The 18938-nt window shown below is 43.1% G+C and overlaps 1 long non-coding RNA gene across 1 annotated transcript in view; it reads left to right on the top strand.

Moving 5' to 3' along the window:
* Nucleotides 1-908: 908 nt before the first annotated feature.
* The window catches only part of LOC122937841, a 30916-nt gene continuing 12886 nt past the window's right edge, over nt 909-18938 (top strand). Inside the window, exon 1 of the long non-coding RNA XR_006389931.1 lies at nt 909-967. This is a non-coding gene — a long non-coding RNA (uncharacterized LOC122937841). The remainder of the gene's footprint in view (nt 968-18938) is intronic.

Below are 18938 nucleotides of genomic sequence, written 5' to 3'. Positions count from 1 at the left end.
TGGAAAGAACCATAACTTCAAGCATTTCCTGGTGTTATTATAGTGTATAGGAGAACTACAACTCCCAGCATTTCCAGGCTTTTATTATAGGGAGAATTTCCTGGGCTTCAGAGGAGAGAAAACACTGAACTCGTCAGTACGAGGCTGAAGTTGGTTTCTTATTCACATTATTTGTATTTTTTGTCTATTTTTATGGATTTTGAGGAGACCCGGCCCGAACACCGGTTAGCCGCTGCCCAGCACCTGTCCAGCCCGGGCTGATCTCCGCTGTATCTGATGCGGGGTATGTTAGCGGGCGAGATCATTGGCCCAAATTCATTTAATTCTTCAAATCACACTTTTTTTACCCGTTTAACGCCCGTTGTTTGTATTTTAGCCGCTTTCTAATGATTTCCCTTCAGGACGCGAACTGGAACTGAAAAGGACAAGAAGCTAAAGAATCAGAAACCAACTCAAGCTCCTCGCAGAACTTCTACACCACGTCAGCTCCATATGAAGCTCCGCCCCTTATGTCACATGACTAGTATCAGCCCTCACACCACGGCTTATCCGCGCCACTACTCAGCTCCGCCCCTTATGTCACATGACTAGTATCAGCCCTCACACCACGGCTTATCCCGCCACTGCTCAGCTCCGCCCTCTCTAGCAAAGATCACATGATGATGATGTCATCACAGGTCTTTCCCCTCCTCTTCTCCTCTCCACTGCTGAACCCCGCCCCCTGCACTGATCACATGACAGTGACGTCACCCCAGGTCCTTCACAACCTCTTATCCTCTCCACTGCTGAGCCCCGCCCCCTGCCCTGATCACATGTCAGTGACGCCACCCAGGTCCTTCAGCTCTGGCAGTGCAGCAGATACTGGGCAGGTCCTTCAGCTCTGGCAGTGGAGCAGATACTGGGCAGGTCCTGGTCGGTAGTCAGGGCTCTTGTTCTCTCTGGTATCAGCCATTCCTCCAGCCTGCAGGTAAGATGAGCTGTGAGGAGACAGTGTGGTGGAGAGCTCAGACATGTCACCTCTGGAGATTCTCCTCCATTACACACAAGGAATCCTTCTCCGCTCCTCAGCTTAGTATGATGGGGGGGAGTAGTGGGGATAGTGGGGGTTGTCATCGTTCTGATGAGAGAATCTGTTTTATGTGAATGATCCCAGAGCCATAACTGTTTATTTCTTCAGGACAAGATGCACTTTCTGATGCCACATTTATGGTTACAGACAATGTGGTGGGAACCTTCCACCAGCTTTTTATTAAAAAAAATAATAATAATTTATACAGCGTTTTCTGACCTGTTATTTTTATTCTCCGGGTCACTACGATTACAAAAGTAAAAAGTTTGGAAAAGAAAAACCCGGATTTCCGTATTCTAAGCTCCATAACTGTACCAAGCTGTGTGGGGCTGAGTTTTTTTTTGCAGGACACTGTGAGGTGTTATATACTATATACTGCACACTGTGGGGTGTTATATACTATATACTGCACACTGTGGGGTGTTATATACTATATACTGCACGCTGTGGGGTGTTATATACTATATACTGCACGCTGTGGGGTGTTATATACTATATACTGCACGCTGTGGGGTGTTATATACCATATACTGCACGCTGTGGGGTGTTATATACCATATACTGCACACTGCGAGGTGTTATATACCATATACTGCACACTGCGAGGTGTTATATACTATATACTGCACACTGTGAGGTGTTATATACTATATACTGCACACTGTGGGGTGGTATATACTATATACTGCACACTGTGGGGTGGTATATACTATATACTGCACACTGTGGGGTGGTATATACTATATACTGCACACTGTGGGGTGGTATATACTATATACTGCACACTGTGGGGTGGTATATACTGCACACTGTGGGGTGGTATATACTGCACACTGTGGGGTGGTATATACTGCACACTGTGGGGTGGTATATACTGCACACTGTGGGGTGGTATATACTGCACACTGTGGGGTGGTATATACTGCACACTGTGGGGTGGTATATACTGCACACTGTGGGGTGGTATATACTGCACACTGTGGGGTGGTATATACTGCACACTGTGGGGTGGTATATACTGCACACTGTGGGGTGGTATATACTGCACACTGTGGGGTGGTATATACTGCACACTGTGGGGTGGTATATACTGCACACTGTGGGGTGGTATATACTGCACACTGTGGGGTGGTATATACTGCACACTGTGGGGTGGTATATACTGCACACTGTGGGGTGGTATATACTGCACACTGTGGGGTGGTATATACTGCACACTGTGGGGTGGTATATACTGCACACTGTGGGGTGGTATATACGGCACACTGTGGGGTGGTATATACGGCACACTGTGGGGTGGTATATACTATACGGCACACTGTGGGGTGGTATATACTATATACGGCACACTGTGGGGTGGTATATACTATATACGGCACACTGTGGGGTGGTATATACTATATACGGCACACTGTGGGGTGGTATATACTATATACGGCACACTGTGGGGTGGTATATACTATATACGGCACACTGTGGGGTGGTATATACTATATACGGCACACTGTGGGGTGGTATATACTATATACGGCACACTGTGGGGTGGTATATACTATATACGGCACACTCCGGGGTGTCATTGTCACGGTGCAGTGTGCGGAAAACACTCCACACCGAACACAGGAGGAAGGGGGGGGGGAGTTACTAGGCCTGGAAACTAGAGAACGGGGAATGACTGCTAACAGTATGAATGAACCTCAATATTAGGGATACTCATACGCCGGAACCTAAGCCCAATCTCACCCTAACTGGGCCCTGCAGATAGGGAAAGGACACGGATGGTTTATTCCTTCCCTGGTGAAAGAATAGGAGAGCCCCTCAGGACTGATACCAGCAGGGAAGGGAAATAAAACAAAGTACAAAAGGAAGAGAGGACTTAAAGGGAACTTGTCACCTGGATTTGGGGTATAGAGCTGAGGACATGGGCTGCTAGATCACCGCTAGCACATCCACAATACCCGGTCCCCATAGCTCTGTGTGCTTTTATTGTGTCAAAAAAACTATTTTATAGATATGTAAATTAACCTTAGATGAGTCCGGTCTCCTCCATGCTTGAGAGATGAGTCAAGCGGTCTCTGACTCTGAGCCCATCCACACCCACTGTGAAGGAGCCCAGCACCGCCCGGCATCATCCTCCGAGCTAGAGCATGCGCAGTTCGTTCCCTGAGGCTGATGCCAGCACAGGGAAGGAACACTATGCTGACACCGTGCATGCGCTAGCTCGAGCATCGCAAGATTACGGTGCTCTGGCTTTGTGACATCGGGGAGCAAGAAGGAGAATCAAAGTATGCGAATACAATGGGGGTCGCAGCAGGCAAATGGAGCGGCGCCCAGGAAAAATAGTAAGTTCAGTTAGATCCCTGCACTATCCCCTACTTATCCTGATATTTAGTTTATAATTTTTGGACCAATGAAAGGTCCTCTTTAACTTGGGGATGAAGAATAAATTGAGTCCAGACCTTGTGATGAAGTTCAATAACAGCTTTACTTTGCATAAACGTTTCTCCAAACGGTTGGCAGACTTTGTCTTGGTCCCAGCAGGCTTTAGCATTGCAACGGTGGCAGGCAAACTCTCTGCTACATCTGTTGCTCTCTGGCTCTGCTGTACTGACAGGCTGGCTATAGATCACAGCTTCTTCTTTATGCTGTACTTCACTTTGTAGTCTGGTCTGTCTCTAGATTTGTCCAGGAAAAACATCTCCTGGCTTCTGAGGCTTTAAGCTGTGGCCTCCATGTCCAGCAGAGCTAAAAGTGCTCTAACTGGCTTGCTTTGCTTAGCTGGAGCGTGTCCAACGGTGACATGCCCAGCCCATGGGGTAAGCTAGACTGACTTCTAACTAACTAGTCCCCTCCCCTCCTTAGAGGCAGAGTTAGAATGAAAAGAAGGGTTCCATTCTCTAAGGCCCCATGCACACGGCCGTTGTTCACAGCCGTGTGCGGGCCGTGGAACCGCGGCCTGGATCCCTCCTGAGAGCAGGAGCGCACGGCGTCACTGGTTGCTATGACGCCGTGCGCTCCCTGCTGCCGCCGCAATACAGTAATACACTGGTATGATCTATACCAGTGTATTACTGTACTGTGCCGGCAGCAGGGAGCGCACGGCGTCATAGCAACCAGTGACGCCGTGCGCTCCTGCTCTCAGGAGGGATCCAGGCCGCGGTTTCACGGCCCGCACAAGGCTGTGAAACACGGCCGTGTGCATGGGGCTTCACTGTAGCTCTGTTATGCTTGCTGCCACCTACTGTTGAACCAGGTACATTACACGTCAACATAAACAGTTTCAAAATAGGAAATGCACAGTGTTTGGACCTGAAATAAATACACAAGATGACGTGATATTGGACCATTAGAGATAGTTGCGGGGTGCAAAGGTGGTAATGCCACTTTGGGGCGTTACATATACTGTATTTATACTGTGGGGTGTTATATACTAAATACCTCATACTGTGTGTTGTTATATATTGCATACTGTGGGGTGTTATATACTATATACTGCATGCTGTGGGGTGTTGTAGTATATACTATGGTATGGACTGGAAGCTTATAGTGGCCCTAGAAAAAAAATCCTAAACGTGGCCCCATGTTGTAGGAGGGTCCAAAGTGACAAAAGATGAGGCAACGCAAATAGGTGGGGTCAGCAGTACCATAGCGCAAAATACCGTCCCATCAGAACCATATACCACAGAGCAGCACAATATATTGGTCAAATCACAGAAAAAAGATACAGAACATCCTGCACGATATGATAGTAAATATGCGGATGTGCATGGCTACATTTATAAAGTCACAGAAAATAATGCACTATAGTAATAGATGCAAACATAACCTATGGACTAAGCCCTCACTCCAATGACTCTTAGCCAATATATTTTGATCAAAACACATCTGTGCCCACCTACCCAGCGCCAAGGTGGTCTCAGTTTAAGCAGGTCCTGCGCTAAACCTACCTATGCCGTTAGGCATTTGTGTTCAGGTGCGCAGACCCTGCACATATAGTGTGTTGTATAGTTGTGTGATTTGTTTAATTTGTCCTGAAGGAGTGCCACCTTCAGGTGTGAATGCGCTCCTACTCGGGGAGTAGTATTCATGTGCACTTCTGCCCAGGGCTGTGGAGTCAGAGTCGGAGGCAATTTTGGGTACCTGGAGTCGGAGTCGGAGTCGGCAAAAAATGAACTGACTGCTACTAAATTTAAATTGGAATAAAAAAACAAAAAGAAAGTTTAAATGTCCCAATTCACAAAAAGTTATAATTAATTACTTCTCTACTGTAAGAATAAAGGCCAATGCATGCAGTGCGTCACGTTACCGCAAAACGAACACGTTAAGTGACCGTGAAGAAGCATGCTTTTCATATGCTTCACTATATGGCACGCAACGCACAGTTAAAGAGGACCTTTCATCTGGCAAAACATTGTGAACTAAGTGTCATGATCTGTAGAGCGGCGCCCCGTTATCCCTGGGCGCCGCTCCGTTCTCCTGCTATGCCCTCCGGTATGTTCTATGCCCTTGTTCTCCTGGGCGTCTCCTTCTCCCAGACTGTAGCGCTGGCCAATCGCAGCGCAGAGCTCACAGCCTGGGAGAAAAAAACTTATGAAGGAGACGCCCAGGAGAACAAGGGCAGTCTCCTCCTACTATAACCAAGTGACCGAAGATACCGGAGGGCATAGCAGGAGAACAGAGCGGCGCCCAGGGATAATAGTAAGTGCAGTGAGATCCCTGGGCGCCGCTGTACAGATCATGACACAATATTTTGCCAGATGAAAGGTCCTCTTTAACCGCCTGCCGCACACCTAACGCCGAAAGGCGTCATTGCTGCGGCGCTTTCAGGCTACAGTAACGCCGATTGGCGTCATCTCGCGTGAGCCGAGATTTCCTGTGAACGCGCGCAAGCGAGTGGATCTGCAGCCTGCCAGCGGCGATTGTTCACTGGCAGGCTGGAGATGCGATTTATTTTAAACCCCTAACAGGTATATTAGATGCTGTTTTGATAACAGCGTCTGATATACCTCCTACCTGGTCCTCTGGAGGTCCCTTTTGCTTGGATCGACCACCAGAGGACTCAGGTAGGTCAGTAATAAGTAGCACCAAACACCACTACACTACACTACACCCCCCCTGTCACTTATTAACCCCTTATTAACCCCTGATGACCCCATATAGACTCCCTGATCACCCCCCTGTCATTGATCACCCCCCTGTAAGGCTCCATTCAGACGTCCGTATGTGTTTTGCAGATTCGATCCATGTATCCCTGGATCCGTAAAAAACATATGGACGTCTGAATGGAGCCTTTCAGGGGGGTGATCAATGTTTTTTTCTTACAAAGTCTCATATTCCACTAACTTGTGTCAAAAAATAAAATCTCCCATGAACCCGCCATACCCCTCACGGAATCCAAATGCGTAGAATTTTTTAGACATTTATATTCCAGACTTCTTCTCACGCTTTATGGCCCCTAAAATGCCAGGGCAGTATAAATACCCCACATGTGACCCCATTTCGGAAAGAAGACACTCCAAGGTATTCGCTGAGGGGCATATTGAGTCCATGAAAGATTGAAATTTTTGTCCCAAGTTAGCAGAAAGGGAGACTTTGTGAGAAAAAACAAAAAAAATCAATTTCCGCTAACTTGTGCCAAAAAAATAAAATTCTATGAACTCGCCATGCCCCTCATTGAATATCTTGGGGTGTCTTCTTTCCAAAATGGGGTCACATGTGGGGTATTTATACTGCCCTGGCATTTTAGGGGCCCTAAAGCGTGAGAAGAAGTCTGGGATCCAAATGTCTAAAAATGCCCACCTAAAAGGAATTTAGGCCCCTTTGCGCATCTAGGCTGCAAAAAAGTGTCACACATGTGGTATCGCCGTACTCAGGAGAAGTTGGGCAATGTGTTTTGGGGTGTCATTTTACATATACCCATGCTGGGTGAGAGAAATATCTTGGCAAAAGACAACTTTTCCCATTTTTTTATACAAAGTTGGTATTTGACCAAGATATTTCTCTCACCCAGCATGGGTATATGTAAAATGACACCCCAAAACACATTTCCCAACTTCTCCTGAGTACGGCGATACCAGATGTGTGACACTTTTTTGCAGCCAAGGTGTGCAAAGGGGCAGACATTCCAAAGAGCACCTTTAGGATTTCACAGGTCATTTTTTACACATTTTGATTTCAAACTACTTCTCACACATTAGGGCTCCTAAATTGCCAGGGCAGAATAACTACGCCACAAGTGACCCCATTTTGGAAAGAAGACACCCCAAGGTATTCCCTGAGGGGCATGGCGAGTTCCTAGAATTTTTTTTTTTTTTGTCACAAGTTAGCGGAAAATTATGTTTTTGTTTTTTTCTTACAGTCTCATATTCCACTAACTTGTGACAAAAAATAAAAACTTCCATGAACTCGCCATGCCCCTCACGAAATATTTAGGGGCCCTAATGTGTTCGAAGTAGTTTGAAATCAAAATGTGTAAAAAATGGCCTGTGAAATCCTAACGGTGCTCTTTGGAATGTGTGCCCATTTGCCCACCTAGGCTGCAAAAAAGTGTCACACATGTGGCATCGCCGTACTCAGGAGAAGTTGGGGAATGTGTTTTGGGGTGTCATTTTACATATACCCATGCTGGGTGAGAGAAATATCTCGGCAAAAGACAACTTTTCCCATTTTTTTTTTTATACAAAGTTGGCATTTGACCGAAATATTTATCTCACCCAGCATGGGTATATGTAAATGACACCCCAAAACACATTGCCCAACTTCTCCTGAGTACGGCGATACCAGATGTGTGACACTTTTTTGCAGCCTAGGTGGGCAAAGGGGCCCACATTCCAAAGAGCACCTTTAGGATTTCACAGGTCATTTTTTACAAATTTTGATTTCAAACTACTTCCCACACATTAGGGCCCCTAAATTGCCAGGGCAGTATAACTACCCCACAAGTGACCCCAAGATATTTCGTGACGGGCATAGTGAATTCATAGAAGTTTTAATTTTTTGTCACAAGTTAGTGGAATATGAGACTTTGTAAGGAAAAAAAAATAATCATCATTTTCCGCTAACTTGTGACAAAAAATAAAAAGTTCTATGAACTCACTATGCCCATCAGCGAATACCTTAGGGTGTCTACTTTCCGAAATGGGGTCATTTGTGTTTTTTTTTCTACTGTCTGGGCATTGTAGAACCTCAGGAAACATGACAGGTGCTCAAAGTCAGAACTGCTTCAAAAAGCGGAAATTCTAATTTTTGTACCATAGTTTGTAAACGCTATAGCTTTTACCCAAACCATATTTTTGTTACCCAAACATTTTTTTTTTATCAAAGACATGTGGAACAATAAATTTAGAGAAAAAGTGAAAAATGTCATTTTTTTGCAAAAATTTTGTTAAATTTCGATTAATAACAAAAAAGTAAAAATGTCAGCAGCAATGAAATACCACCAAATGAAAGCTCTATTAGTGAGAAGAAAAGGAGGTAAAATTCATTTGGGTGGTAAGTTGCATGACCGAGCAATAAACCGTTAAAGTTGTGGAGTGCCGATTTGTAAAAAAGGGCCTGGTCACTAGGGGGGGTATAAACCTGTGGTCCTTAAGTGGTTAGGAAGCGGCAATACTTATACTTTCCATTGTGTTGTGTTCCGCTGTTACAGGGAACGCAATGCTCATGGTTAACCTAGCCTCTCATTGATAACTGATTAAGTAAATATGTTTTTTGCAGGACTAGGCACTTGTATAAGTGAAGGGAATGGATAGTCAATAGTTCAAGACTGAAGCTGTAAACCATTTGAAAAACTTCTGTCATTCAGCTAAGGCTATAAAAACTTGTAAACTCAGATTGTTAGCTTAAACTTTAAACATGACTATGGGATTCTACTAGGGAAATCATGTTTTACAATAAATGCCCCTTCCTGGATCCTCCCACTGCCCTATCTTCAGCAGAAGATCAGCGCACAAAGGAGAAGGCAGCGGCTTCCTAGCCAGTAGTTCTGTGGTAATGACATGTATGTTGCCTTTCTTTCCTTCAAGGAATGTAAAAAATACATTTGCATATTAAATACAGAGGAGTCGGAGTCGGAAGTACCAAAAACTGAGGAGTCAGAGTCTGAGTCAGAGCATTTATCTACCGGCTCCACAGCCCTGCTTTTGCCCCACCTATCTAAGTAGCGACCTTGATTAAGGTGGTACATATAGGGGTGTGTGCTCCTCCTCTCATTGGCTGCTGATGCACTCATTGGTTGCTGATGCAATCATTGGCTGCTGATGCACACAGAGGTAACTAGGAGCAACACACTAGATGTGCGGGGTCTGCGCATCTGAACATAAATACATAACAGCATAGGTAGGTTTAGTGTAGGACTTGCCTAAACTGAGACCACCACTGAGACCACTGAGCTTACCTTACACTATAAATGAATCTTAAATGCATATTATCTTTTCTGCTTCTGTGAGCACAAAATAATTGGATTTTTTTTACTTACCCGTAAAATCTGTTTCTCGTTCAATGTATTGGGGACTTAGTATCATGGGTATATGCCCAGATACCACTAGGAGGCACTAGATATAAAAAAAGAGGCCGCCTCCGCCCAGGTGGGCTATACCCTCTCCACAGCACTAGGCTATTCAGTTTGTACCAATAGCAGTAGGGGAGAGAAACAAAAGCAAAGAGCCAACATGTCCTGGACTGGGAAAATAAAAAGAGAACAGCAGCCCAGTGACAGGGAGAGTAAGTAAAAACAGAGGGTGGGATCTGTGTCCCCCAATGCATTGAACGAGAAATGGATTTTATGGTAAGTACAAAAATCCAATTTTCTCGTTAATGGCATTGGGGGACACAGTACCATGGGGCGTCCTAAAGCAGTCCTCGAGGGTGGGATTGAAATCTCATGCAAAAAAAAAGGGCCAGGAGAGATCCTAGCATGAAATGGTTCCAAAGAAAAAAATGGGAGTCCGTCAGGTGCCTGGGAAACAAGGCCTGCAAGAAGGAACAAAGGGAAACACCCAGCTCCACCCAAGGTGGGGAAAAAAAATAAAGCGCTGGAGGATAAGGGACAGGACCAGATGTCCTGCACGAGAATCAAGAGTTGGCCAAGAGTGCACTAGAGCCCGAGGAAGGATCTAGAAGAACCAGGGCTCCCCCTGAGGAAACAGAGTAGCACAGCAACGTCTGTTGGTAACAACATGGCACTCTGCATATATAAGGAAACTCCAGGAGTAGAAGCCCCAAGAGGACAGACCCAACAAAACAAAATAGACTATGAGGGTGCCTGGCAGGAGATAAAATGCCTGGAAAAAGGACAGAAGCAGTCCTAAAGTTGTCTCAGACCAAAACAAGGCCTGTCTGTGGCCAACCACATGTAAAGGCCAAGGTAGAGAGGAAACAAAAAAGCACTGGAGGCTAAACACTTAAAGAAATCATAACAAAGACTCATAAGTGAAGGGAGCGAGCCTCCTTTCACCGCAAAGAAGGGGGGAAGGAGAAACACCCTATCAAAAGGTGGAAACCTCTTCCTGCCAGAAAAAACAGCCAACCCCCGGAGGAGGGGGGTCTTAGGTAATGGTCAGGAGAAGGGAACGTAAAGACCTGCTTACCATACAGAGGAGGCTTAGGAACAAGCCTCTGAAAGACATAATATCGCTGTGAAATGTAAGACCAGAGATATCTCTGGCTACATAAAGTCACAGGGAAAACGGGGAACCAGTCGCAGGCCCTGGTAATACAAGTAGAGACCCACTGGTCTGAGAGGTATTGGAGTAGGAGAGGACTCAAAACAGCCTAAGAAGGAACAGTTCTCCAAATGAGGGAAAGCTCCGTCCCAAAAGTGACCAATACGATGTAAACTGCAAACCATATCACTAAACAACTAGGTACCAGGTACTTGACCTAGGGGGATGGGAAGAGAGGTTAGAAACTCAAGAAGGCAACAACCTAGGAGGGAAAAAGGACCAAACCGGGCCCAAAGAAGCAACTGTCATACAAAGCCTGTGCGGTCAAAATGCTATGGGTAGCTTCCTCAGAAGGGAGCGGCCAGCTAGATGGTCTAAGAAAGATTGGGGTCAGGGACTCCAAGCAGGATTAGCCAGACAGGGGCTCAAGAAGGGTCCAAAGAACCGGACCACCTAAGGACAATAGCCAGAAAACCAAGGAAACAACATCAGCCATGGGTGACCAACCATCCCAAGTGTAGTGACCTGCCAACTGTATAACAGTGTCCCAGAAGGGGCTAGTACAGCAGCCTGGATTTGGTAAAAGAATCACCAAACATCCATATGTCAGAAAGGATGCAGAAGTCAGCAAGGGAAGCCGGGAGAGACTACACTGACATGTAGAATCCAGCTACCAGCAGAGCACAATGAAACCCCCAGGGAAGGGGGAAGGAGGGGCAAACAATGGCCAGGCCCAAGGGAACAGCCCTTCTGTCACGTAGCACAACTAATCAGAAAACATAAGGGAGTACCAAGAACACCCGGACCATGGAAGAGGTACGTGACCATGTCCGTTACCAGAGCAAGCCGCAGAAAAGTCCACCCACCGGCAGGTGTGTGGCACTCACTAGTCCTGTCACAGCCATATCTGAGAGGACGTCCAGCGAAGATGCTTTTGATTGACCACCCAGAAGGATTCTGTATGGTGGAGGACATCCAGCGATGACCCAAAACTGCAGTAGTGGCTGGTGCTCCCAACGCTGCGTACTCTTGCAGGATAGAACATCCAGTGGTGATCCCTGTACTCTGCCAGGACTGTGCCATCTAACTACGTGAAAAGAAAGCAGAGGAGCAGTAATAACAACGCGAGTACTCCATCATAAAATGGGGTAACGCATTCACAGGTAGGTATGGGATCTTGATCTAGAGGTATATTGTCTTTTGTATAAGCTGGAGGTAGATCTAATGTGCAGTTTGAATGAAGTCCTCTAACTCTCAGTCCTTTTGACCCTTTGACTGTTCACTAATGTGTCATTGTAGTGAGTTTGAGCATCACTGGTTCTGTAGCCACTTGTAATTTCTTGCAGATTTCTTGATCAATGAAGGTGACATCACTCTGGGCATCCAGTAGCGCATAGGCGTATACCTTCTTGTTCCTCCTTTTAGGATTTAATATGCACACTGGTGCAACCATTGATGTGCCATTGCTTTCTCCTTCCCTCACTCTGCAAGAGAATACCGATACTTTCTTTCCTTCCTCAGTATCCTTAGGTATTGAGGATTTATCTTTTTTTGGACATTCTTGATGTAGTGGTGTAGGATGGCGTCCTTTGCAAACGCTGCATGTGGCCTTTTTCTTACACTCCTTAGTAACATGACCTTTTCTTAGGCATCCGAAACACAGTTGGTTACCCAGCACAAATTTTTTCTTTTTTTTCTGGGGACTTCGCCTTCAATTGTTGGCACTTATGTATGGAGTGGTTCTCTCCACAGAACATACACTTGAAGGTAGTCTAAAGATTTGTCTCTACTAATCCCAGTAGTGACTTTGAACTTGCTCTCGTAGGTATCTGGACCTTTAGCTGCTGTGTTGGTTGCAAATCTAGTTGCTCTTGCACGTCTTATCTCTCTTGCAGGCTTTTCTTCTAAGGATTTTAAGACATAAGATGATGTTACTGGATTACATGCTATCCGTGCTTCCTCATTGACAAACTCTGAGAACTCTTTGAAACTTGGGAAGTTCTTACCTAGATCTAACTGTTTAGTCACATAGCGATTCCATCTAGAAGCCACTTCTTTAGGTAGCTTAACATCCTGTGGTTTTCTAGATAGTCGTTCAGTACTTCCAGTCTTTGAACATGTGGGATGACATTGCTGCATGCTTGCAGGAAGTCACCATACTTTTGGAGTCTGAAGTGTTCTTTAGGACCTATTTTAGGCCAGTTATTCAGTTTTTCTCTAAAGGCTCTTTGTACTAAGAAAGGATGACCGTATCTTGTATTCAATTTTTCCCAAGCTTGTTTGTAGGCTTCTTCGTCTTTTCTATAGAAGTTACCTTCAAGAACTTCCTTGGCTTCTCCACCAACATATCTCTGATGGTAGAATACCTTGTCAACTGGACTGAAGCAATGATGCTCAATGATCATTTCAAAACTTGCCTTCCACTCTATGAACTTCAGTATGTCTCCTGAAAATACAGTGGGTTCCGGAACAGGAAGTCTAGCTAGGATTGTTCTCTGTGGTCTTGCTGGGACAATGGTTGTAACATTCTCCTGAGCATTGCCGTGGCATCTAGGAATATAATTATCCGGTTCTATTTTCTCACTTGCTTCTGATTTAGATGAGTCCTTTTCTTCATTTTTTTTTTCTGGTAGAGGTAGAGGGTATATTCACAAACTGGACTAGGCCTCTCATTGTTTTTCTGAACAGGGATGGAAGGATAATAACTTATTTCTTCACTAAGTGCTGGAGAATTCCTTTCATTCTCTTGAGTGGACAAAGGAAAATAGGAGTCTTTTTCTTCACTTAGTACAGATTTGATCCTATGACTACTCTGACTCATATCCTCCTTGTGTACTCTGAGTCTGGCTTCTATGATTTTAAATTCTTAATGCTTTTCCAGACTTTTCATCTGTTGGCACTGTGCTTCCATCTGATGGCGTTGTGCATCCATTTGATAGCGTTGTGCATCCTTTTCAGCTATCAGTTTGCGCTGCGCCTCGATAGCAGCTTCTATCTCAATTTCTGCTCTCTTGACAGCAAGTTGTTCAGATAATTACTTTCTTTTGGCTGAAGTAGTTGATGATTCTGATATATGGGTGGCACTTCTGCTAGCGAAGGAAGTCACACTTGAGATTGTGGTTCCACCTAAGGACCTAGCATAGTCTCTCATAAAAAGCTCATTCAGACTTCTTCTTGCTTTAACTTCATCATAGTTTTCCGCAGATGATAGTTCTCTCATAAGCTTTACCAAATCTTTAGTGACCGCAGTACATGTGTCCATATTCCTTGAAATGCCCTGGGAAGTTGTCATAAACGACCGTAGGTTGACATATGCTGCCATAAGCTCCAATTCAGATTCTTCTACCGTCTCTACCATATCACTCAAGTTCCTTTTTATACTTTTCTTGCTTTAGCTTTCTAAGAATGTCTTTAATGTATGATTTCCACCTATCATACATCCGGGCAAACTTTTTCTCCTTTAATGCTGCTTCTTGCTCCAAATTTTCCAGCATCTCTGAGGTCGGTTTTCTGGCTTAGTTCATCTGTTTGGGCTATATTTTTTTAAGGGCAAGACTAATGCTGCATCAGACTTTTCTACCTCAGACAGGTTCCCTTGCTCTTCCCCCTCTACTTTATCTATCTTTGTATCCTCTAACAGTGGCATGGTAATACTAGGCTCAGACATCTTACTTTTAATGCTATTACAATCAATACGCATAGTAATATTCCTTTCACTTTAAATGCAATATTGACAAATGCAGAAACAAATGACTTTCACCTTTAATGTAACAGCGATAAATGCAGGCAATAAATGACTTTCACTTTAAATGCAATAGAGTACGTGTATTACAAACTGTCCTTTTGTCTTTTATTCCTGAACACGAAAATCTCTCTTTATGCCAAAGCCTATATGCAATTATAAATAATAAAAAGAAAGCTCTGACCTTATTCTGAAGAGCAGGAACAAATGTCAATCTTAAGGGGGACGTGTCTTTTTCTTGATATGACGCTATGCTCTGTGCAGACTTGCGATGCTTTATGCTGACTTGCAATGCGCTGGCTTGGATACACTGCAGGCTTTGGGCCTAGGCGTGGGAAACTAGCTGGCTGCAGTACGTGGTCTCTCCGTGGATAGCGACGCAGGCACTCTAGCTCTGGTCTTTAGCCTCCCACCATGCCTGTTTCTTTCTCTCTCTAGGGATCGCAGGAGGGTTGGCGCTCTTTCTCTGACTAACTTGCCTTTGCCGTTCTGCCACTTTAAGAGTCGGCTGCGGTTTGAATAATGCACACGTTCTATGGCCTTTATGGTAGCTCCGCTGAGATGTCTATGAAGTGCCTTTTGCCCTGTGGCATTAGAAGAATTTTGATATCTCTGACTTTTAGTCTAACCAGACTGTCTATTACTCTGGCGCAGTTCTATGTAAATAGTAGGTTTAACCTCTTCCGGACACAGGGCGTACCAGTACACCCTGATGTCCCGATACTTAAGGAGCAGGCACCTTGGGTAAATGTGCAGGGGGGTCCTGTGACCCCCCCCGTGTCGGCGATCGCCGCAAACCGCAGGTCAATTCAGACCTGCGGTTTGCGGCTTTTACCGGGTGCGGCAGTGCCATCGGGTCCCCATGCGGCTGTAGGGGGGACCCGATGGCATGGAAGGCAGTGCAATGCCTTCCTGAGGCACCGGCGCTGCCTTCCTGTGATGAGCCTGTGAGATCCAGCCCCCTGGATCTCATAGGCCGGAAGCTGTATGAGTAATACTCGCTGTATTACTCATACAGCCAATGCATTCCAATACAGAAGTATTGGAATGCATTGTAAAGGATTAGACCCCCAAAAGTTGACGTCCCAAAGTGGGACAAAAAATAAAGTGAAAAAATAAAGTTCCCCCTCCCCCCAAAAAATTTAGTTTCAAGTAAAAATAAACAAAAACGTAATTTTCCCCCAAAAAAGTAAAAAATAGGGGAAAAAATATTAACATATTAGGTATCGCCGCGTTTGTATCGACCGGCTCTATAAACATATTACATGACCTGAACCCTCAGATGAACACTGTAAAAAATTTAAAATAAAAACTGTGCTAAATAAACAATTTTTTGTCACCTTACATCACAAAAAGCGATCAAAAAGGCGTATGCCCACCAAAATAGTATGAATATAACCGTCACCTCATCCCGCAAAAAATGAGCTCCTACCTGAGACAATCGCCCAAAAAATAAAAAAACTATAGCTCAGAATATGGAGACACTAAAACATCATTTTTTTTGTTTTAAAAAAGCTGTTATTGAGTAAAACTTACATAAATAAAAAAAGTATACATATTGGGTATCGATCGGCTCTATAAAAATATCACATGACCTAACTCCTCAGGTGAACGCTGTAAAAAAAAAAAAAAAAAAAACTGTGCTAAATCATTTTTTGGTTACCTTTCATCACAAAAAGTGTAATAGCAAGCGATCAAAAAGTCAAATGAACCCCAAAATAGTGCCAATCAAACAGTCTTCTCATCCCGCAAAAAATTAGACCCTACCTAAGATAATCGCCCAAAAACTGAAAAAACTATGGCTCTCAGAATATGGAGACACAAAAACATGATTATAATTTTTTTGTTTAAAAAATATTTTTGTGCAAAACTTACATAAATAAATAAATAAAAGGTATATTGGGTATTGCCGCGTCCGTAATAACCTGCTCTATACAAATATCACATGACCTAGCCCCTCAGGTGAACACCGTAAAAAAATAAAAATAAAAATGGTGTAAAAAAAGCCATTTTTTGTCACCTTACATCACAAAAGTGTAATAGCAAGCTATCAAAAAGTCACATGCACCCCAAAATAGTGTCAATCAAACCATCATCTCATCCCGCAAAAATCATACCCTACCCAAGATAATCGCCCAAAAGCTGAAAAAACTATGGCTCTCAGACTATGGAGACACTAAAACATGATTATTATTTTTTTGTTTAAAAAATATTATTGTGTAAAACTTACCCAAAATGTATTTTTTTTTATTTATTTATGTATCGCCGCGTCCGTGACAACCTGGTCTACAAAAATACCACATGATCTAACCTGTCAGATGAATGTTGTAAATAACAAAAAATAAAAACTGTTCCAAAACCGCTATTTCTTGTTACCTTGCCTCACAAAAAGTGTAATATAGAGCAACCAAAAATCATATGTACCCTAAAATAGTACCAACAAAACTGCCACCCTATCCTGTAGTTTCTAAAATGGGGTAACTTTTTTGGAGTTTCTACTCTAGGGGTGCATCAGGGGGGCTTCAAATGGGTCATGGTGTCAAAAAAACAGTCCAGCAAAATCTGACTTCCAAAAAACGTAAGGCATTCCTTTCCTTCTGCGCCCTGCCAGAGCCATAAATATTGAGTTTTGTTTGGCTGTTAACCCTTGCTATGTAACTGGAAAAAAATTATTAAAATTGAAAAGTGAAATGTTGAATTTGTATCTCTATTTTCCATTAATTCTTGTGGAACACCTAAATGGTAAACAAAGTTTGTAAAAATCAGTTTTGAATACCTTGAGGGGTGTAGTTTCTAGAATGGAGTAATTTTTTTGGTGGTTTCTATTATGCCTTATATATTATGATCTATTATGTTTCTAGTAAGCCTCACAAAGTGACTTCAAATCTGAACGGGTCCTTGAAAAGTGGGTTTTTGAAAATTTCTGAAAAATTTCAAGATTTGCTTCTAAGCCTATTAACATCCCCAAAAAATAAAATGTCATTCCCAAATGATCCAAACATGAAGTAGACAGATGGGGAATGTAAGGTAATAACTATTTTTGTAGGTATTACTATGTGTTATAGAAGTAGAGAAATTTAAACTTGGAAATTTGCAGATTTTTCCAAATTTTTGGCAAATTTGGTATTTTTTATAAATAAAAAGGAATTGTTTTGACTCCATTTTACCAGTGTCATGAAGTACAATATGTGACGAAAAAACTATCTCAGAATGGCCTGGATAAGTCAAAGCGTTTTAACGTTATCGCCACAGAAAGTGACACTGGTTAGATTTTCAAAAAATGACCTGGTCCTTAAGGTGAAATATGGCTGTGTGCTTAAGGAGTTAAAGAGCACATTAATTGCTTGAAAATAACTTCTTTATTAACTTCAACTTTTCTTCATATGTAACACTGCCGCCTCGGCAGTAGAAAGTCCATGTACAAAACACGTGTTGAAAAGATATCGCAAAATGGCGGTATGCAGTTAGCAGTAACTATTTTCAGATTGGTTGAGTATAATCTGGTATGGTTGTATGCAATTTAGATTGCAATTTGTTTGTATGATATTTGTAGTAGTTCATAGTTTGCAACTGTAGCTTGGAATTTGTATTTGTACTTTGCAATTGGTGGAACTGTAAGTAAACACACACATAACTGGTTCAATATACAGTTCCAATCACAATACTAACAACAGGAACATTATATAACACAGTTTTAAACACAGCTCTCAGTGGAGTGAATGTCTGTTCAGATCCTGTCTCTGGTGAATAATGATTCTAGCAGCTCCTGCTAGGGGCATTCCTAGACAGACTGTGTGTGAGGCTGGCTGTGATTGGTGAAAACGCTTGCTGTGTGATGACCTGGCTGTGATTTGGTCTAGACTTCTGCCCAGCAACAACAGATTAACACTATGCTTTGTTGTTTCTCTGAGCTTACGTTACACTATAAATGAATCTTAAAGGCATATTATCTTTTCTAATGTGGAAAGGGTGGGCACTCTTATAACTGGACCACAAAGTTGGCAAAACGACACTGATTTATTGATGGTGGTATATAAATATAAGTATAAGCAATAGTCACCATATAAATATATAATATATCCTAAACAGATTTTGATCCTAAAATTATATGTTATATATAAAAATAGAGTGTTAAAACAGTATATACTAGATAATGGCATTCACTGGTCTAACTAGTAAAAGACTGTGGAGGCTAGATAATAGTATCAAAGGCTGCCCAGGTTGCATACAGACTAGCAGACTGGCTGTACTCAATTAGTTACAGCAGTAGCCAGTGCCAAGTAGATCTCCGCAAATAGAGTACAATTGCATAAATAAATACATATAGTGCAACAGTGTATACGTATATGTGACAAGTAATATTAAAACAGTGAACCAATATTCACAATAAATTAATGACAAAAGGTGAAATAGATTAAGTACATATCAAAAATAGCGGTGCTCGAAGCGTGATAGTATTAAGAAC

Source organism: Bufo gargarizans, chromosome 1 (assembly GCF_014858855.1).
Source record: "Bufo gargarizans isolate SCDJY-AF-19 chromosome 1, ASM1485885v1, whole genome shotgun sequence".
In the NCBI taxonomy this organism is placed as follows: Eukaryota; Metazoa; Chordata; class Amphibia; order Anura; family Bufonidae; genus Bufo; species Bufo gargarizans.
This window is presented reverse-complemented; position numbering and strand designations above follow the sequence as displayed.